Source organism: Leptonychotes weddellii, chromosome 14 (assembly GCF_054177405.1).
Source record: "Leptonychotes weddellii isolate Sample4059 chromosome 14, ASM5417740v2, whole genome shotgun sequence".
Lineage (NCBI taxonomy): Eukaryota > Metazoa > Chordata > Mammalia > Carnivora > Phocidae > Leptonychotes > Leptonychotes weddellii.
The window spans coordinates 71859982-71882267 of NC_138382.1; the positions used below are offsets into that span (position 1 = coordinate 71859982).

Here is a 22286-nt window from a genome sequence, read left to right on the forward strand (position 1 = left end):
CCACAGGAAGACTGCAGAATCTCAGAAGCTAAAAGCAATTATAATAACTAACTTTATTTATTACAAAAGCTAGACTTGCTCTTTCTTTTTTAGATGGATTAATTCATATAATTTTCAAAATAACTCTATGAGATAGTATTTTTGTCCCCATTTTACAGATGAAAAAACTGAAGCAAATAAAAAACCTGCCAAAGCTAGACAGCGAATAAGTCTGAGGAATGCATTATACAGCCTCCCAAAACAAAAAGGAACAAAGGATTGCAACAGTCATAATAAATGAGATTTTGAAAGATCATGTGGTTGAGTTCTTTGGGTTCTGGGTCCTGAGAGAAATTTCTGTCAAGGGTCTTTGTGGAAGATGTAATACAATAAATGTGTTATGCAGTAGACCAGACCCTTAGCCTCCCCTCAACTCATGCAACTGTGATTTATACAATAACAAGAAATAAGCAATGCATATAATGGTTGTTCAAAAATAAAAGTCACAAAATTTTACACAAGAAAGAAACTTCAGAGATCACCTACTTGTTGACCTGAAACCACAGATGAAAGGTTTACTTTAAGTTCCAAGTTAGGTGTAAGCATCTTGTATCTTTTTAAAACCCTTAGAGATTCATGCAACTTCAGTTGCAAACAAAGTCCACAACTGAAATATTCTGTTTCTTTAAATAACCCAAGCATGAGCAAATGAGCCCTCCCTATACTTCCTCACTCCCTAAGGACCTGAGATAGGTCTTAAACATGACTTAAAATGCTCACATTCAGCCAGTGATTAAAAGGAAATTCCCCTTCCTAGATTTTCAAAGCACTCTATACACCTACTTCCTTCTGCCAGACAGACTTCAAGCCCCCTTACCTGCAATCTGTGAAAACTTGTCTGAATAAGCGACAGCCTGAGGCTTCTCCAAGGTCTGCAAACTCCCAATCAAAAATTACTGCTGCCCCATCAATGTGTCATATAAATGCTGGCATGTTAATTGTGTATTTATAAGACTGTTAATGGTTAGTTAATTTACCTCCCACACTATTATTGTACTTGAAATGATTTAACGTCTGCTGAGGGAGTTAACAACATGTAACAGCAGATGCGAGATTTTTTTTTTTTACCTTTCCTCACTGTACCCCGACTTCTTACTATTAGCATTAACTTCAAGTCAAACCTGATTCCTATACAGGATTCCTTAAGAGTGTTACAGAAGCACTCACATTTATTTTCTATAACCTAGAAAAACAAAAGCCTTTTTACTATATACAAAGTCTTTCATGTATAAAAACCAACAGACCCCTTTACTAAGATTTGAGCATCTTTTTATCTAGTAAAGTTCAGAACTCATACCTCCTGGAATTTGAAAATCACTGAAATGACCAGTAAAATAAAACATACTTTATTGTTTTTAAATCTTTTTCTAACTCTAATATAACTTTAAATTAAATCTTCATTTATTTTTTAGACCAGCAAAAATTAAATTTTTTGCTCCTTTCGAGAATTAAAATCTCAATGTGAATATGCCTAATTTTATTAGACAGTAAATAGTGAGCTTCTATAGCTGGAGAGTTTTTCCTTTCAGAAAAGTACTTGCTAGACTCAAAACAACAGAAAAGAAATGCTTGTATCTTCTTTTAAATAATATGGAGATTCATTCACTAAACATCATTGAGAGCTAGGCACTGGGAATCCTACAAAAAATTATATGAACATTGGCCTGCACCTTCCAGAGGCTTACAAACTTCAGCAGATGAGCTATGCTGTATACATATATAAACGTAACATAAGGCAATACATACTAACCATCAAATGAGACACTAAGTCTGTTTTCCAAGAGACAAGAAAGTTACAGAGGCTTTAGGAAGGAAGAAGGTCCCAGGGATGACCAGGCTTTCGTTAGGCAGACACACAAGAACAGTAACAGATGATGTTACTGAACTCTTATTATCAGCTGTACTTTCAGGTAACAACATATTTCGTCCTTACAACCACCCCAAGAGGTAGGTATTAATATCATCCCCATTTTATAGATTAAAAAAATTAAGGCTTAAAGAAACTAAGTAACTTGTCCAAGATCACATGGTGGGTTTTTTAAAGACCAATCTTTACAGCTCCTCCTGTCAAGAGGAGTCTATTTCCCCACCCCTTGAATCTGGCCTCACATTGTGATCTACTCTGATCAACAGAATGTAATGGAAGTAACTTCTGAAGCTCAGCCTCAAGAGACCTTGCAAATTTCTGCTGTCACTTTCTTTGGAACACATGTGAATCATTGAAAGAAGCTTGGGGAAAAAATAAATTAAAAAAAAAAAAAGGACGTGGGGATAACAGACCACTTAGAGAGGCTCAGTTGTCCATCATTCCAGCTATCCTGCTAAGGTCTCCTAATGAGTGACTGAGGCCATCTGGGACAAGCCAGACCCCCACCAACCTACCAGGAGACCAGGTTTTCCCTCCTGTAAAATGTCTCCTTTGGACCCTGACCCTTGATTTTTCTTGTACCACTAACCTCCACCTGAAATGTCTCTGAATCTTACCATCTGCCAAGATCCAGTTAAAAGGAGCCTGGTACAGTATAGTGCCTCTCAAACTTGTCCACAAACACACCTGAAGGGCAGAGGAGAGTGATCAGGAATCAAGGTATGAGAGAAGCTAGGAGGAGCCATCTAAAGCAACATGCTATAAGAAATTTATTTTTAGAATTCATTCATAGTTTCCATTCTATCCTATAATATACTGCACCTGTATTTGTTTTAACAGGAAAAAAGTTTTACCTTTGAATATATCACTAAAATTGATAGTCTAGGAATATGTGCCATGTTTACTTTTGGCTTCTAGTACTCCCTGGCACATACTGGGATTCTCATAAACCCAGTCTAAACAGCAAGGTCTAGTGGAGAAACACTGGATATCAGAAATATCTGATTTTGTGAAGATAAAATGGCATTTTATCAATGGACAACTCAAGATCTAAATTTTGCTCAACAAATGTTCCCTATGACTAGTATGAAGAACGACTGACTGTAGGGGCTCCTGGCTGGTTCAGTCAGTACAGCATGTGACTCCTGATCTCGGGCTTGGAATTGTGAGCCCCACGTTGAGTGTAGAGATTACTTAAAAATGAAATCTTAAAAAAAAAAGAACAACTATAATTACTAATAACACCAAACTATATATAAAGTTGTAAGCGGCGCCTGGGTGGCTCAGACGGTTAAGCGTCTGCCTTCGGCTCAGGTCATGATCCCAGGGTCCTGGGATCGAGTCCTGCATCGGGCTCCCGGCTCAGCGGGGAGCCTGCTTCTCCCTCTGACCCTCTCCCCTCTCATGCTGTTTCTCTCTCGCTCGCTCGCTCTCTAAAAAATAAATAAAAATCTTAAAAAAAAAAAAGTTGTAAGCACAAGTTAGAATAAAATCCCTGTTCTTATGCAGCTATTATAAAACAATCAGTATTTTCAAAGTGTTTTGAAATGTTTAATAGCTAGCAATAGATGTGAAACCTCAGACAACCTACCCACCCACCACCCTCAAAACTCCAAATATGCCAACATTTTTGGTTGTTACAAGAAATCTGCTAGTTTGGGGCGCCTGGGTGGCTCAGCTGGTTAAGCGTCTGCCTTCAGCTCAGGTCATGATCTCGGGGTCCTGGGATGGAGCCCCATGTCAGGCTTCCAGCTCAGCGGGGAGTCTGCCTCTTCCTCTCCCTCTGTGTTCTTTCTCCCTCTCTCTCAAATAAATAAATAAAATCTTAAAAGAAATCTGCTAGTTTGTTGCAATGTAGCCCTAAATTATTTTTCCAGTGGGTGTTGTCTCACTGACATAACAGATTTGATTGACACTTGTAAAAATAAATAATTTTGGGTTTTACTTTAATACTTCAGGTAAAAATGTTTACAGTTTTATTTAGAGTGAAGAAATGAATAATGCCAGAGAAACTAGGCTGCTTCCCAATGTGAAATTACCAATATAGGAGCTGAAACCATAAACAGCACTCAACTGTCTACCAAATACTCATTCACTGATTTTATTCATTTGACAAATATTTATAAAGCACTTACTATGTGCCAAGCACCAGAGATTTAAGGCTGAACAAAAAATGAAAAAAGACTTGGTCATTGCCTTCAAGGAGCTAAAAGTTGTGTATGGTAGTCAGAATTCTAAGATGGCTCCAGAAATTTTTGTCTCTTGATATCCATGCAATTATGTCATGCCCACCCCTTGACCGTGGATAAAACCTAGCTGAAAGAGTATATAGCAAAAGTGTTGGGGGGAGGTGTGGGGGAAGTTATACCCTTGATTACTTTCTGTTATATAAGACTCCATCCTAGATAACTGAAAATTTCAGAGAGAATTTCCTGCTGACCTCAAAGAAGCAAACAGCCAAGTTATGGAACAATATATGGCAAGGACCTGAGAATAGCCTGTAGGAGTTGAGAGTAGCCCCAGTCAACAGGTAGCAAGAAAATGAGGACCTTAGTCATACAGCCACAAGGAAATGAGTTCCACCAACAATCTGAAGGAGCTTGGAAAGAAATCTTTCCCTAGTCGAGCCTCCAGATGAGGCTGGAGCCACCTGACAGCTTAATATCATTTCTTTGAGACCCTCAGTAGAAAACCCAAGATGAAGCCATGATGCCCAACCCACTAAGAGAATAAATTTGTATTGTTCTAAACCATTAAGTTTGTGGTTATTTGTTATGCAGCAAGAGAAATGAAAATAGTGCAGGAAAACAGCCTAGACCCCTTTGCCTTCATATACATTTAAGGCTCTCTACAACCCAATTTTACTCACCTGCCCCTTCTCCCCAGCAGGCAACTCCCAGAACTCTCTGAACACAATTCGTCAGCCTTCGGTAATGATAATCCCCTTGAATGTGCCCCTCTCCATTACAAACCTTATTTGTCGAAGCGTAACTCAACAATCTCATCCTCTGTGAACTCTTCTCCAATTTGCAGGGTCCAAAACTGTTTTAAAAGCACTTTATTTCTACCTTCAATACAGTTAGTTCTATGAGTATCATGTATAAGGAACTGCCAATTTCAAACTTTTTGATCCAATTCTAGAATCAGAAATGTAGTTACTGATCTCTCTCTCTCCCCCAATCATTTGTAAAGTTGCTAAAGGCAGGAGTCTCTAGACCCCAACAATAATGCAGTGGTTCTAACGTGGTGGTTCTCAACTAGAAGGCAATTTTGCTCCCCAGGGGACATTTGGCAATGTCTGGAGATATTTCTGGCTGTCACACTGTTAGCATCTAGTGGATAAATGCCAGGGATGCTGCTAAACATCTTACAATGCACACAACAGCACCCATGACAAAGAATTATACCCCCAAAAAAGGTCAATATCAATGACGCCAAGGTTGAGAAACCCTGCTGTGATATGCTATATGGAGCCACTAAATTTGTGGTAATTTCCAACCCCCTTGGAACAGTTTCATTGATACTGAGCCTAAACTATACAATCTATGCTCAAATCTTCTCAGGTACTAAACAAGTTCAACTCCCAGTATCTGTTTACTGGAATTTTAACATACCCTAAGGAAAATCAAAGCCCAAATTACTACAACAAATACAAGTCGTGCCCCATCAAGCTTAATCTGAAGCCTATCCACCCTGCTTCATCTGGCTACCTCCTACTCTTTCCTCAAAGTCCAGCTCAAAATGGTCAATTCTTCTAGGAAACCTCCCCAATGAATCCCACAGACCAGGTTAGCTGCTCCCTTCTTTGTGGTCCCATTGCACTGCACTTTGTCACTACTTCCACCAAATAATTAATCCAGCTCATTGTCTGTTAGTAGTAGGTACTATGTGTTTGTTGAATTTATTCATTGAACAAGTATTTATTGAAGCCTACCATGTGCCAGGCACTGTTATAGATGCAAAGAGTACAGCAGAAAACAAAGCAGACAGTCCTGCCCTCATGGAGTTCACATTCTAATGGGGGAGACAGACAAAACAGAGAAGTAAATTATAACAGTAAACTAGAAGTGCTATGGAAAAAGACAGGACAGGGAAGAGAGATGGGCATGCCAGGTGGTGGGTCATGGCTGCAACTGCAACTAAAGTAGTCAAGGAATGCTTCACTGAGAACCTGACATTTGAGTTAACATTTGAAAGAGGTAAGAGAACAAGCCATGTAAACTTCTGAAGGGAAGTGCATTCATTGCCAAGTGAGGGTAGTATGTCCAGCACTGTGGAAGAAGTAGCAAGGAGTCCAGCAAGGAAGCAAGTAGTAGAGGATGAGGTCTGGAAGAGTGCAGCAAACATGTGCAGCCTTACAGGCCATTCTAAGGACTCTTCTTTTACTCCGATTAAAGTGGAGAACCACCAGAGGATTGTGATACGATGTAACATTTAAAAAGGATCTCTCTGGCTGCTATGTTAAAGTTTGAAGGAATGAATAAATGAATGAATGAACAAACTAATCACACCGATTTATTTAAAAAATAATTATTTATTTATATTTTGGTTTTCTTTTCTAAACTCTAAGCTCCTTAAGGACACTGTCTTATTCATCACTGTGCTGCCAGATTCTAGTAGAATGTGGCTGGCATCCAATAAGAGCTCAGCGTGGAATGAACAGATGAACAAATGGATCTTTCTTGTTCCCAAAGGGTTGTGCCATGATTTTCCCCAAAAAAGGCCCCTTATCCATGGTGCCGGTTCAGTAGATAAGTATCCCACTACAGTCTAAGATTTATTTTCCTTTTATTGTCTCCTTGATGTTTGCCGTTTGCTTAAATAGAAGAATTGAAGAGAGTTGTTTCCACTTACCTGGCTCTCAGGCTAACCACATCATCAATTAACAGAAGCAACACAAGTTCACTCCAAGCACCACTCAGGAAACCTGAATTCCAATTCCTTAATTAACAGGGATCTAATTACATGGCCTTGGACAAGTCACTTCTTCAAGCCCCTTTAAACCTGTTTTACACATCGGTCCATTTCTGCATCTGTTACATGGGGAGTTTGAACTATTAGAGGTACCTTTCAGCTCTCACTCTATCCCAAGCACATGTGAGAACGAGGAGGTATGGTTAGGAATGTACCTGAGAGTCCAACTAAAAGGTTTTGTGTTTTCGCTTCAAAGGAAAAATGAATTCCATTTTAAGTTTTACTTATATCACTGTGCCATGGTTCAGACTCTAAGAATAGAAGTACAAGGAATTCCTTTTTTGACAAAGATTTTAATAGTATCAACATTTTGGCAGCGAACCCACTACAAAACTGAGTGGGTTGAATGGGCTTGACTTGAGTTGAATGGGCATTATCGCCACCTGGTTTTTTTTTTAATGCTATTATGTATAAAAAATGGTTTTTAGAACTCTAAGAGTAAACATATCTGGAATTCCAGGTTATTGTCTCTAGCCTGCCTCAGGACTAACAGTGGGATGACTTCAAGTGAGTCAGGTGTCCCTGACTCTGTTTCCTCAGCAGGGAAATATCCATAATCTATGTCCTCTCCACTTGATAGGGATACTTAGAAAAAGAATATTTATAAGCTCATTCAACTTCTAATGAATGAAGGACAGCAATGAGATCATCTAAACTAGCAGATAATCCCCAAACTATTTTTCTGTGATTCTGAAAGGTGCTTTGTACTTTCATTTGAATGGAGCTTTCATAACCTCAATAAATGATAATTGTTATTATTGTTATTAACAAAACTACACTAACTGCCAGTTATTTTGTTTACAACCTTCTAGTCTTTTTTTTTTTTCCTTTATAAACCATCACCACATGGATCAAAATGAGGACAGGGCAGCAGGGTTGGCTTCATTCTGCCTATAATGTTATACAGTCAGGGTAGAAGTGTTTCACAAAACACGACTTAAGAATAATCAATTCTCTGGATTCCAGAAGGTTGCTTATTCATTTAGCAAGCACTCACAACATCACTTACAAAATTGTGAGGTAGATTCTATTATTATTTATGTTTTACAAATCAGGAAACTGAGGCACAGACTTACCCAAGGTCACAAAATTAGTAAAAGGTGGAGCCAGGATAAACTATGCAATCTGGCTCCAGAATTCCTGCTCCACACAATTACTACATGCTGCCTTAAATTTCCAATGTAAGTCCATTTCATCACACTCCTCTTAATTCTCTTCTCTCACTAATCTAGATATGGGTATAAGCAGACTTCCCTGTTCATTCAGCAAACAGGAATACCTCCTCCAGGCTGGCAGTCAGGAGTATAAAGTAGTAAGTCTTATTCTCTATCCCCAAGAGGTAAGCAAGGGAGTCAAGAAAAGGAGATAAGTACATAAACGGTCACAATAAAGAGTTCACTCATATGTGGAATTTAAGAAACAAAAGAGATGAACATAGAAGAAGGGAAGGAAAAATAAAATAAGACAAAAACAGAGAGGGAGGCAAGTCGTAAGAGACTCTTAACTATAGGGAACAAACTGAGGATTGCTGGAGGGGAGGTGGATGAGGGGATGGGGTAACTGGGTGACGGACATTAAGGAAGGCACTTGATATAATGATCACTGAGTGTTGTAAGGCAACTGATGAATCACTGAATTCTACCTCTGAAACTAATAATACAGTATATGTTAGTTAAATTGAATTTAAATAAAAAAAATTTTAAAAATAAAGAGTGAGAACAATGCTAGAGGATTCTATAACAAAGTATTATGGAAACACAAAGGAAAAATATCTAAATAAAACTAGATATTCAGACAAGGCTTCAAGAGATGAATGACTAAGATCAAGATAATGGAGAATGATCACTTCCAACTTAGTCACCTCAAGAATAATGGGGAGGGGGCTGGCAATTAAATAATCTATAATGCTGCCTCCTTGATCAAAAATGTTTAAAATAAAATTTGCTCCAGATCTATCCTATGGACTACAGATTAACATCAGGCCATGCATGGGTTATTACAGAAGCAGGAAGAGATAACTAACTTATGAGGTGGGGGAAGCACAGAGAATCGGGTAGGCTGACAAAAGGTAGGTAGGAGAGACAAAGAGAAGCAATCAAGCATCAGATTGCCTGGGTTCAAATCTGAACTCAGCTACTCACTCACTGTGGGACCTAGGCAAAGTAACAATTTCAGTGCCTCTGTCTCCACATCTGTAAACAGGAATAATTTTGGTGCCCATCTCATAGGACTGTTGTGAGGATTTAATGAATTCACATATGTTATGTGCATATAACAGTGTCTGACCCATGGTAAACATTATACAAACGTCTACTATTATTATTGCAGTTATTCCTTGTTCTACAATGAATCTTCAAAGATAAGAAGTTGGATGGCTGGAAGAAGGATCAAAGAGACAAACTCATCTCTTCCAAGTAGAAGAGACAACATGAGATAAGGCATTAAAACAAGAAACAGCAGAATGTGTATTTAGTAACTAAAACTACATAGAGTTCAAGTTGCTGATTAGATGAGCATTTCAGAGAGACTGTTCTGGCAGGTGCACAGATTAATCTGATGGACAAGACATAAGATTAGTTATGAGGCTGTGACTACAGCTCAGGGAAAGATGATGAAATCTGAGTAAGGCAGTGAAAGATAGGTCTAAAAATTTAAGAAATAGATAAGAAATACACAGAAAATAAAATTGCTAGAACTGGGTGACTGGATATAGAGAGTTAAGGAGAAGAGGAGACTCTCTGGCCTGCATGATAGTGCCAACAAATGAGACTATAAACTCAAAAGTAGGAACAGCTTAACAGGTGGAGGGAAAATGAGGAATTACGTTTCAAACACAGTGAACTTGAGATATCTATGGAGTACCCAAATAGAGATTCATCATGATGTAAACCTGACAGCCCAGGAATGAGGTCTGAGTGAATTTGGGAGATTACAACATGTAAGTGACACACAAAAAATATGCAAATCTGAAGCCTAGGAAAAAGCAAATTTGGACGACATCAACATATAAATGACAGATGAAGCCATAGATGTGAATGAACTTATCCAGGGAAAATATGTAAGGAAAGAAGAGCAGTAACTTAGGAACAAAATCCAAGGAATAGCAAGAGTTAAAGGATGGGGCAAGAAAAAGAAATCCTAGAAGCTGTGAAAAACAAGTCAATCTTTGCCTAGATTCTAAAGTTAGAATCCATGCTGTGGAAATTCACAAATTCCTAGGCAGTTACTTTCTTTACTGGCTTTTCCCTCTCCCCCATTACCTAGTAAGAAGTTCCAAACATTGGACTGGGAAGTCCTTCAGAGGAAAAGACTAAAAGCCTTATTTGGCTTCCTGTCACTAATATCCAATATAAGACCTGGTACATACATGCTTGAAGAATAAACCTGGTGGAACAAGAAAAATGGAATATTTCCCATTTATCAAGACAAGGGGCTCATGGACCTCTTTGAACCTAAGGTTGCTTCCACCCCAGACCAGAGCAACAGAGTCTGAAGAGAGCAGAAACAAAAAGGGGGCAGACCTTATACTCTGCTGCTGAGAATGTAAAATGGTTGGCAGTTCTTCAAAATGTTAAGCAGAGTTACCATATGACCCTGTAATCCATTCCAAAAGAACAGAAAACATATGTTCACACAAAAACTTGCACAGGACTGTTCACAGCAGTATTATTCACAATAGCCAAAGAGTGGGGAAAAAAACGTATCTCCCTCAACTCATGAATGGATAAGCAAAATGTGGTCTCTCCATACAATGGAATATTATTCAGCAATAAAAAGGAATGAAGTACTGACACATGCTACAACATATCTGAACCTTGAAAATATTATGCTAAGTAAAAGAAGCCAAACACAAAAGGCCACATAATGTATGACTCCATTTATATGAAAGGTTCACTGAAAGTAGATTAATGGTTGCCAGGGGCTGTGGGAGGGAGGAATGAGGAGTGACTACTTACGGGTATGGGGTTTCCTTTTGGGTGATAAAAATGTTCTTGAATTATATAGTGATGATGGTTATACAATTTTGTGAAAATTAAACTGTATACTTTAAAGGGGAGAATTTTATGGCATTAAGAATTATATCCCAATTTTTAAAATGGGGGTTGGGGGGTAGAACACAGGAAGGCTAGAATCCATGCTGCATCCTAGGTTTCTTCTACTTCAGGCTATTCTAACATAATGATGCCAGCAAATCACTTAACTGAACAGTGGTGGCAACTGTAACCTTGAAATTTTTTTTGGTAACCATGAAGTTTTTTAAACACTTTGCAATATATGTTGATTATATCAAAGAGAGATGAAATGCCTCATGCAAAAATGGGAGCTTCCAAGTCTTTTCCTCAGGAAAAGGAGAACTTTCATATATGTTAGTGAACTTGTGTGGAGGTAGCTAGTCAACATTTCTAGTTGAGGAAGATTAAATCCTAGTACCAGAAATCCCAACAGAATCTTGGGACTTTGCTGAAACACTCAGGTGCTGGAGCACCTTCTCCTACCAAAGCATCAGACACTTTAACCCACACTAGAGCTGGGCAGAAGAAGCCACAGAGTTAACAACACAATACCTCTGTCAGCAACTGGTCCTTGAGAAGTACTTCTCTTCGCTTTGGAATAAACAGAAGGGGATAACACCACAAAGGCAACATGGCATGGCAGAAAACACAAGGCTCTGGAGAGCTACAGTGTGCTCCCAATTCCACCACCCAGTAACCCAGCAACAGAAAACCGGGAAAAATCTCAGTTTCTCTGGACTTCAGTAAGACATTATTGCATACCCACAAGGCTGCTGTCACAATGCAGGAATCAAAAGTGACTCAAATATGAATACTCTTCCCAACTCACCCGAAAGAAAACTAGTTGGTCGTACTGCACATGTTTTGGTCATATTGGAAAAGAAGGCTCATGACTTCTTTCTGATGTACTAAAGTACATTCTCACACTCAAAATTATAAAACAATTACAATGTCCAAATTAAAATCCTTGACTCCCTTCTTTCTGTGAAACCTAGAGCCATTTAGTTAATCCTATGCATCCTCTTCTTGCTTTAGATTTCATTCACTTTTCTTTATCTCCATAACCTATCCAAGCCACCATCTCTCATCTAACTTGTTTCCTAACTTGTCTTAAAATCCTATGGTGCCTTCCCAAACTCTTTAATAAAACTGAACCTTGCCTACATCTGCAGCTCCATCTTCTACTTACCCCTCTACTTCTTTTAACTCCAGCCAAACGCACATTTCAGTTTTTTTCAAGCTTTTGAACGTGTACTCCTTCTGTCTAGAACAGTTTTCTCAGTCCTTCCACTGGCTCAGTTTGCTCCTTCACCCTTCAGACCCCAATTCAGACTTCACCTGCCCCAAGAAGGTCTGACCTTATCAAGTCCAGAGCAGGTACTCCTCCATACTCACCTTCACTCCCATTACTAAACATTTCTCAAACTAGTCTGTACCAGACTGCAAGTCCCATGATAGCAGTGTCGGTGTACAGAATCTTCATTGCTCAATTCCCAGACATATGCCTAGTGCCTCACGTATAGTCAGCAGATATTGATCAGTACATGAATGATTACATTTAAGCAAAATCTTAACTTGACTAAAAGACTTCACATGTTATTTTCTTCATATACAAATATTTTAAAATATTTTTTCATTGTAAAGAATATTACAGATATAAACAAACGCAATTCTTCCTAACAACTGCACGGAAAAAGGCCTTAAGTACACATGCACTTTCTACAACAACGGCTCTCATTGTGATTATATCAAAAGGAACTAAACTACTACCACAGTGGGAATGGCGCTCCTAACACTGTGCTCCTAAAACTCTGAATCTCCGTAACTGGAAAGATCAGAAAAGGTATATATAACGCAAATTACAAGCAGTATAGTCAAAATATGCACTGGAGTGACAATACATGAAAATCATTATCTTGCTGGCCCCTACCCTGCTCCCACAAAAAAAGGTTAGACACACTTGATAGATATGCCGCTTACTCCACATAGTTCACTAAGTGAAGGTTACTGTGAAATACTTCAAATTCCAGAAGCACTCAGGACTGCAAAGGCCGTGAGAAGAGAACATTCCAAGCACAGACTAATGGACAGAAGAAACAAATGAAATAAACCCTGATGCATGATGACTATCTAAGGAAGTCTAAACTGAAGACTGAATATATTTGTTCCAAAGTCATTAACCAAGCTTCAGTTTCTGAAACATGTTCAAAATACTTAACATATTTTATAAGTCTCCAGTGTAAATGATAGACATTTGTTATTCAAGATAACTAAATAATTGCCTTCGCCTAGTTTAGGGTAAATAAATCTCTATCACATTTCAGACTTAGTTTTGTATTTTGGATTTTTTTTATACCAACAATTTTATTTCTTATTATGTATTTGTTGCCTATGCTAACGAGCATACAGATTTTACCAACTCAGAATTTTTATTATCGTTTTGGGGATGGACCACCCTTTTAATTCTGTTCACATTTTAACTCAGCAACTTTTAATCCAGTGATCAAAGCATCATTACCTTATAGACAAACTGTTTCTCAGGTAAACCGAACTGCCCCACATCAGGAACTTAAGCAAATAAATAAGTACAAAAAAGGCAGAGATTATAAATTAGGGCAGACAAATCTGTATCTAGCCCCACACCGGTAAAGAGCATTCTATCAATATAGTGAAATGCTAATCTCCTAATTAACAACCTAATTAGGTAATTATGGCTTTGCAGAGGGATGCCGAAATGAAATATGACAACATGGTCACCTCTTTATATGGCACCTGTGGGCTTTTTCAGCTGTCATTGCATAGAGTGCAATATCAATTTGAACAGATGACAAAGTGCTGTCATTTTTCATTCTGATAATATACAGAATGCTTTGGACAGAAGCAGTTTACAAAAAGAAACATCTTGCCTGGTATTTTCCCAATTTAAATATGCTCAAATACATCGTTAAAATTTTTGCATGTTTTTTATATTGTATATAAGAGAATTACCATTTACAACAACAACCCTAACTGGCCATCTTGCTGGTATGTACATGCTGAAACTACTGCAATTTCAATTATGAAATACATGACAATAAGAAAAGCACTGTTAATACTGTTGCCATAAAAATTAAAACCCAAACTTTGACCTTTTTCTTAGAAAAAGTGAGAAAGTCACACTTATCATTTCCCATACCAAAAAAGCACTTCCCAGTATATAAGCATTCAATTCACATAAAAGCGCCATATAACAATGTCCAACCTCACAGAGATAGGAGTGTACTCTGAAAGATAGCTGTCACAAGGCTGGCTACCAACAGTCCCATCGGCCACTGAAGAGGACACTGGTACCACCAACACAAATACAACTCTTCTTCCATGATACTGGCTTAAATAGGATTTTGGGGGAGGAGAGAAAGGCTAGCCTGGGAACCTCAACATCATTTATGTCAACACACATGAAACCATATTCTTTTTTTTAAGATTTTATTTATTTATTTGAGAGAGAGAGAGAAAGAGAGAGAATGAGTAGGGGGGAGTGGCAGAGAGAGAAGCAGACTCCCTGCTGAGCAGGAAGCCGTGATGTGGGCCTTGATCCCAGGACCCTGGGATCATGACCTGAGCCAAAGGCAGATGCTTAACCGACTGAGCCACCCAGGTGTCCCAAAACCATATGCTAAATGTAAACCAATTGAGGTTAAAACTTTGAGGGACACCTGGGTGGCTCAGTTGGTTGAGTGGCTGCCTTTGGCTCAGTCATGATCCCAGGGTCCTGGGATCGAGCCCCATGTCGGGCTCCCTGCTTAGTCGGGAGTCTGCTTGTCCCTCTCCCTCTGCCTCTGCCTCTGCCTCTTCCCTGGCTCATACTCTCTCTCTCACTCACTCACTCTCTTTCAAATAGATAAATAAAATCTTTAAAAAAAAAAAAACTTGAAAATAACAACCCATTTATTACTTCAGATCATCTGCATTAGTGAAAAGTTTTTGATTGAAATGATTTTCACCAGCTCTACTCATATTTCTTAATACTAAGCTTAAACTAAAATGATTTTATTAAAAAATAATTTATATTTATCAGATAATACTTTGGAAAACAGAGAAAAGTATAAATACATAATCTATTTCTTCTTTTCCTTTGCATATATGTTTGATATAATTAAGATTGTACTTTATATAGTTTTATATCCTTTTTTCACTGTATATTACATGATGAACATATTAATGTCACTAAAATTCTTCTAAAAATCTAAGATGACTGCACAATACTTCCATTCAATGGCCTTTCCATAATTTCTCTTTGTTAACTACTAAAGTTGTTTCTAATTTTTGCTGATGTAAGTACTGCTGCAGTGAACATCTTGCAACATAATTATTTTTCCACATATCTGATTATTTCTTTACCAAAAATTTCTACAAAACATATAAACACAGGCAGGAAAAAGAGAGAGGCGAACCATAAAACAGACTCCTAACTACAGAGAACAGAGGGTTGCTGGAAGGGAGGTGGGCAGGGGGAAGGGCTAAATGGGTGAAGGGGATTAAGGAGGGTACTTGGTGAGCCCTGGGTGTCATATGTAAGTGATGAATCACTAAATTCTACACCTGAAACTAACATTACACTGTATGCTAACTAACCGGAATTTAAATAAAAACTTGAAAAAAAATTCTAAAAATGGAATTACAAGCTCAAAAGGCTTGCATGACTTATTTTTTAAGGCTTGGATAAATAATGCCAAGGTGCTCTCCAGAAAACTTTCACCAATTCATATTCCCACTAGGAATATATTTGTAACCAATCTCTGCTAGCAATAAGTATTATGATTAGAGTTTTATTAAAATTTTAAACTTCATATTGTAAGATTATACCTGTAACCAAACACTTACACAATATAATCAATAACAACTTTCTGCAGGCATTAAGTTTAAAGGAGTAAGAAGGGCCATAGTTGATGACCATCCTGAAACAAGGGCCAGCAACCAAATCTAAAACAGCACGGAAGAGTGGCAAAAGCACTGTGTTCAGAGTAAAAAACAACAATAAAACCAAAGGTTTGAAGGGGCGCCTGGGTGGCTCAGTCGGTTAAGCGTCTGCCTTCGGCTCAGGTCCTGATCCCGGGGTCCTGGGATTGAGCCCCGCATCGGGCTCCCTGCTCCGTGGGAAGCCTGCTTCTCCCTCTCCCGCTCCCCCTGCTTGTGTTCCCTCTCCCGCTCCCCCTGCTTGTGTTCCCTCTCTTGCTGTGTCTCTCTCTGTCAAATAAATAAATAAATAAAATCTTTAAAAAAAAAAAGCAAAAAAAAAAAACCCAAAGGTTTGAATCCAAGCTTTGTCATTATCAGCTCTCTGCCTTCAATCACTTTACTTCTTAAGCTTCGGTTTCAGCATTTGTTAAGATGGAGATAAGGAGAGCATAATATCTCTTGTTTTAACAACTTCAAAGGGCAGTCATGGGCACACCAAAAAAAGGTAATATAAGCAATTGGAAGTCTTTATTGGTATTTATCAGATCAATTAATCTAACCTAAACAGATGACTTCATTCAACCCTACACCTAAAAAAAGCATACCGAGACACCTCCTCAACAGTGCACGCTTGGTAGGTGCACTACATCACAAAGCACAACTAGAAACAAACGAGACTCATCCCATTAGCCAGACATGAAAATGAGTCTCACTTCCTCACAACCACTCCACAGAGTCATTTCTCATCACATTATACCGTATCTGAATGTGTTATACCCCTGCACGCTGATACCTGCATCTCTCCAGAAGCATAATAGTACCAGGTACTCACATAAGTGGTTTCATTTCATCCTCCCAAGCACCAGATAAGACTGGCAGTGTTGGCCTCAGTTTGCAGACTGTCCAGCTCACACAGTTAATAACCGACAGAGCCAGCATTCCAATCCAGGTGGCTGGGACTCTAAAGCCCCACCTCACGTTGCTTCAAGATTCAATCTCGGGTCTTGTTAGTATCCTTTACATCAGCAACGAAAGTTCAGATTAAAAATTTACTGTTTTATTTTTTTTTAATTGCTTTACAAAGAAAACTATTCCTTCCAATAATTTTCTACCATTTTCTCTACTGAAAGAGTACTTATTTATAATGCAGTACCTTAAGATAAGTCCACAGGGAACTAAAAAATGGTTTTTTTTTGAGGTTTTACATTCAGTTCATTTTGTCTGCATCAATAAAAGCATATAATAAAAATATATCCAAATATATAAAAATATACTCAAGTATAAGATATGAATCTAACACTGCATATATTTAGGGGTAAATGTGACATAATACTCAATTTATTTCACAAGCAATTACTATAATCTAATTCCAATAGTTACTCTAGTACCTTCTTGCTGTTTCCAGAATTTAAGTTTTGTTGTTTAAGTGGTTTCTCCTATTTTTCACACTTTCAATTACTTAAAACTGTTTTCTTCTTTGGGTCCAAATTTTGTTTCCTATATTAAATCTATTTCCTCTGTATACCTAGACTGCTGCCAACTAGAGATAATAAATTTTGAGTGACTGGTCAGGATTTATTTTCTTCATTTTTATATTCTATGCTATTTCCTTATACAATAGAGTATGAATGAAAACAAGTATCTAGAAGAATATTTCTTCAATTCTCACCTTGTGGAAGCTGGGTATTAAAATAAAAACAGGGGCACCTGGGTGGCTCAGTCGTTAAGCATCTGCCTTCATCGGCTCAGGTTATGATCCCAGAGTCCTGGGATCGGCCCGCATTAGGCTCCCCACTCCGCAGAAGGCCTGCTTCTCCCTCTTCCACTCCCCCTGCTTGTGTTCCCTCTCTTGCTGTCTCTCTCTCTGTCAAAAAATCTTTAAAAAATAAAATAAAATAAAATAAAAATAAATTAAACCCTTGGGCTGGGAACTCCCTGACCATATTTCTCTCACTATGCTGGGTGTCTCTATGGCCCCTTTCAATCTTGTGTATATAAAGTCAACAAACCACTGTATGCATTTGGGAAGCACCTGGCCTATCAAGGTCCTTTCCCAGAATTAGTGATGAACAAAGAACAGAGGGAAAAGCTGAGCAGTGGCTCCCTACCTGCCATCATGAGAGAAGGAGCAGCATTTTAGATTTGAACCATTCTCCACTGGGGTCTGCCAGTAATCACTTGTGTGACTTTAAGAGTGTCAATCAGAATCAGGAAGCTTGGCATCCTGGAAAGACCTTAGCAGGACTTGAGTCGAGCTCCTCATTATCATCCCGATGGGAAAAAGATACAAGGATTTGTAAATGACTTGACCAAAATCAAAAGGCTTACTATATTCAGAATTCAAGTCCCTCTCAACCTGGTGCACTTTCTACTAAACTGTCATTCATGGGCACCAGTTTCTTCATCTCAAGAGGTTATGATGATCCTCCTTGTTCACTTCATGTACTGTAAAGAGGACCAAAAGACAAGAATGTAGCATTTAAAGTGCTAAGAACACAAAAGTATTACAAGGTCATCTCATCTAAACCCCATCCTCCCTGAAAATTAGCCTGATTATATAATAAAAGTATTCACCCTGCCACTTCCCCAAATATAATCAGTATGAGTTAACTACAATACACCCCTACTCTGGCAATTTACCAGTAGACTTCTGATCAATAACCATTACATGTATGGTACCTCCTGCTCTGAACAGTGGGCACCAAAATTTCAGCCATCAGGTAGATCAGAGTTCATAATCAGGCAGCCTGGACTGTACATAGCCCACAGACGTGTTTTGGTCTATACAATAATTTTTTAAATGGCAAATTTTAAAATTAAGTAATTAAAATCCAGATTTTCAGCATCTCTTGAATGCTCCCTCAAGAATATTATTCCCTCCCCCAAAAAAGAATATTATCCCTCATCGGGATTAAAATAATTTTTTAATAAAAAATAAATAAAAAACAAAAAGAATATCCTCTCTCAGAAGATCCAGGGATACCAGACCCCTTCGTCACCCAGCAATAAGCAAGTGGAGCTGAGCAGCAACTGCTACCTTCAGACTAGTCATATGCCATCCAATCCACCAAGGTCTGGCCTACTCCTCATCACGGGCACTTGAGCTAGGGAACCCTGATGTACATATTCAAAAGAGAACTAATCAATATTTGTTTACTCTTTTTTGGCCTATTTTTTCTGGTGTTATCACTCACTAGCTATGTGAGTTGGGCAATATATTTAACCACCAAGTCTCAGGTTGCTCATGTGTTCAATGGAGGTAATACGACCTATCTTACAGAACCACAAAGACTGAAGGAAGCAAGATATACAAAAACATTTAACAATGACTAAAATATATGTGCTCAATTGTTTTAAATTTAGCACAAGCTGAAATGTGCTAACTTTTGAGTCAAAACTTCTCTAAAACCTCAAACTCACAGAAAACACAAGGTCAGGGCACCTCCTCTGGGGAAAAAATACAATGTGACAGAATTCCTAGTCATATAATTTGGCATCTATTGCTTTGTCTTTAACAATAAGGCCTATACATCAGAATAACAGATTTCCAGCAAATCCTCTTCCCCTGAAATATATACAAATCCACTGAACTGCAAATTTCTGAAGTCTTCAGTTATGAGTCAACAAACAAAAGCACTCCTCCACTCCACCAAAATATATATATTATTTTTACCATGACAGATGAGGCCATGAGCTTCAGCAGTGGCCACACTCACTCATTATCCCTGCTGTCTAGCATAGTGTCTAGCACACCGAAGCTACTCTGAAGCTATGGCTCAAGGGCTAGCATCTCTCTGAAGTCTCATCAGAGGGTCCCAAAGTCTAGCAGACAATCTCTTCTACTCACAGCTCCAACAGCTGCACAAACTCAAGGAACTTATTTAACTTCTCTGCACTCTAGTTTCCTCATCTGTAGAAACAGAATGCTAACAACACCTTTCAGTACAGGAACGAGACAATGCATTTAACACAATGCTGGCACACAGTAAGTGCTCATTAGCTACCATTATCAGGGTTCCCTCCTTTGTGCTCTACGGTACTCAGTGGGGACTGCTTTCGCAGTACCTACAGTACGTTACTACAGTTTATCTGCACATACTTACATCTCCCCCACTGGAAGGTCAACCACCTCAGGGTGGGCACTGGTTTTATTCCTTTTTGCATCCCAGGTTCTTAACATTTTCCCTGGCATTGCTGAATGAATCAGAGAGTGTCAAAGCATTTATTAACTAGAAAATTATGAGCAGAAACTGGACTTTACCTCTCTTGACTGACACTGAAGCCCTCATTGACTCTGACTCCTACAGACCCTCCAATTTACTTCGCAGTATCCCCACCAAAAGAAGCAATGGCTTGCTTTATTCAGTCTGGTCTACTCACCACTCTAAAACCATCATAGACATTGCATCTTTGCATCTTACAACTATCATTTCAGGGGACATTAACCATGTATCAGGCTCTTTATCCACATTAGCTCATTCAATATTCACAACACTCCATGAGATCAGTATTATCCCCCTATCCCAACCCATACTTGAGGAAAGTAATGATTGGAATTAAGAAACTTGCCAAAGGTCAAGGAGTAAGAGGAGGGACAAGGAACTGAATCCAGAGTCCATGTTACTCTCTATAGGTCTTCCATGTTCACATTCAAAGTTGAACTGACCCGCCTACCACCTTCTGACCTTGGAAGATCATAACCTTCTCTACATTTGAAGGACTATCTGTACCATTTATTTTGACATTCATATTTTTTCTTTTATAGTTTCTTCAATATGCACTTGTATATAGTGTTGTGGTGTGTGAAAGAAGGCAGAGCACATAATGAAAAAAAGAACAGATGTAGGTATCAGACAGACCTGGGTTTGAATCCCGCCTCTGTCTCGTACCAGATGTGTAATTTATCCTGAATCTTCCTATCTGTAAACTGAGGTTAAAATGATTAAATAAGAGAAACCTATAGTTTCAGCACATAGTAAGTAATACTTAGTAAACCCCACATTATGAAGCATTACCTGACCGTAGTACACTCCTCAAAAGTTAATGACCCACCCCTCCTTCTGTGCTATCACAGTATCACAGAAAGAACCTTCACACAGTGTACTTATCACTGTCTTGCATTTCCTTCTCTCTCTCACTAAATGGAGCACCCTGCAGGCAAGGACTGAGTCTTATTTACCCATACCTTGTCTAGCATGGTACCTGGTATATTCTCAGTAAATGTTTGAAATTATTATAATGAGTATTTATAGGATTCCAGACAAGGAATCTTTTCCAACTGGGGTTGTCCCGATTTGGTTGACGGAGACCAATTTCTGCTGGGCCCCGGGTAACATCTCAAAAGTGGAAACAGAAAAGGAGAAACCTAGGCAGGGAGAATGTCCTACCAAAAAACAATGGAAAAAGAGAAAACAAAGGTGATTCCAGGTCCTACTTATCTAGAGTAAAGGACTGGGGTAGGGAATTAAGGAAGGGGACTTTTTCAAGCATAAGCTGGAGCCAGATCAAGAGGTATATAATGTGGGTAGTCTGGCATCACAGTAACTGAAAGTAGATAGGAGCACAAAGCTAAATAACAAAGGGGCCACTAGCATGCCTCACAAGCCCTGGCAAACTTGCAAGTGTGTAAACTGAAAAAGATGAAAACAATAATCAATGCTTCATCAAGAACTCTTTCAGCATTTACTAAGCACCTTGTGTGGGCTCACAAAATGAGGAATAAAACATGGTGCCAACTTTTCCTGTTCTATTAGGTTTTTAAATTAATAATCCTCCCCTTTTGCTTGAAAAATGGAACGAGAATGTTGACTTTGTTTTAACTGATGTGTGTTAAGACCTGTCTCCATTTGTTTACACTTGGGGAAGTTTTTAACTTTGCTGGGTTTGGTTTATAACATGATGCTCTGCGCAGTGCCATGTACTGTGACAGGCTTCAAAAATTACTTGCATTCATTCCAAATAAAATTTTAACCAATTTCTGAGTCAACTTTTGGGTCTTCAGTTAAACTAATAATCTTGTTTAAACTACATATATATATATATATTTTTTTTAGCCTTAACTAGATTTAGAAGACTCCTTCATTCTCATAAAAAGCTGAATCCAAGTTCCAGCAGCACTCCAGGTAGAAAAAAAAAAAAAAAAGTTCTGCAAGGCTGCTTACTCCTTTGGGACATTTGGGGAGAAAGGGAGCTAAGGAAACAGGAACCACACAGACAATGCTTTAAAAACAATTTTCATGTTATGAAGATTAGAACACCTAGATGTTGCCAAGTGGTAAGGCCAGAAACTATCGGAGCCAGCCCTCCCCCCACCCAACACTACCCAGGCCACGGGCTTCTCCTCCCCCAATCACACACCCAGCTGTCAGGCTCACAGCAGCCTCCAGTTCTGTAAAGAACGAGGAAACGGATGCTCAATGGAGACGTGATCAAGGGCCAGGCAGGCTACCCCCCTC

The 22286-nt window shown here is 38.7% G+C and overlaps 1 protein-coding gene across 6 annotated transcripts in view; it reads right to left on the minus strand.

Moving 5' to 3' along the window:
* The window catches only part of MAPKAP1 (MAPK associated protein 1), a 236432-nt gene extending 217734 nt beyond the window's left edge, over positions 1-18698 (minus strand). The window contains exon 1 of one of the 6 annotated variants that reach the window (XR_014140160.1): positions 17940-18698. The gene's annotated coding sequence lies outside the window, so the exon portion shown is untranslated. Of the gene's footprint in view, positions 1-2523; positions 3073-17939 lie in introns of those variants that run through there. The other 5 variants (XM_081803593.1, XM_081803592.1, XM_081803590.1 and 2 more) reach the window with 5 other exon arrangements.
* Positions 18699-22286: the final 3588 nt, after the last annotated feature.